Genomic DNA, 425 nt, shown 5'->3' with positions numbered 1-425 from the left:
AAACTCAACTAATAAATAAAGAAAATGTTCTAGTTTACATAATTTTTTTAATATATATATACACACACATATTTTTTAATATTCTTTTCCATTGTGATTTATCACAAGAGATTGGACATTAGTTCCCTCTGCTGTATAGTAGGACCTTGTTGTTTATCCATTCTGAATGTAGTAGTTTGTATCTGCCAACCCCAGACTGCCAGTCGATTCCTCTCAGTTTACATAATTGTGAAGAAAATGGACAAAGCCCAAGTACACATAATTAGAAATATGAACAAGACACTAACAGTTAGTATATTACAGAATTAAAACAGGGTATAATCTGGCACTCAAATATTTTCAGAATATTGATGAAATAGTAGGGTAGAAAAACAAATATTATTTAACATACCCCACAGTAACTAAATAACTAAACATCACAAATA

The sequence above is a fragment of the Bison bison genome, unplaced genomic scaffold, assembly GCF_000754665.1.
Source record: "Bison bison bison isolate TAMUID 2011002044 unplaced genomic scaffold, Bison_UMD1.0 scf7180017864049, whole genome shotgun sequence".
Lineage (NCBI taxonomy): Eukaryota > Metazoa > Chordata > Mammalia > Artiodactyla > Bovidae > Bison > Bison bison.
The sequence above is the reverse complement of the archived record's forward strand: the minus strand, read 5'-3'. Positions refer to the sequence as shown.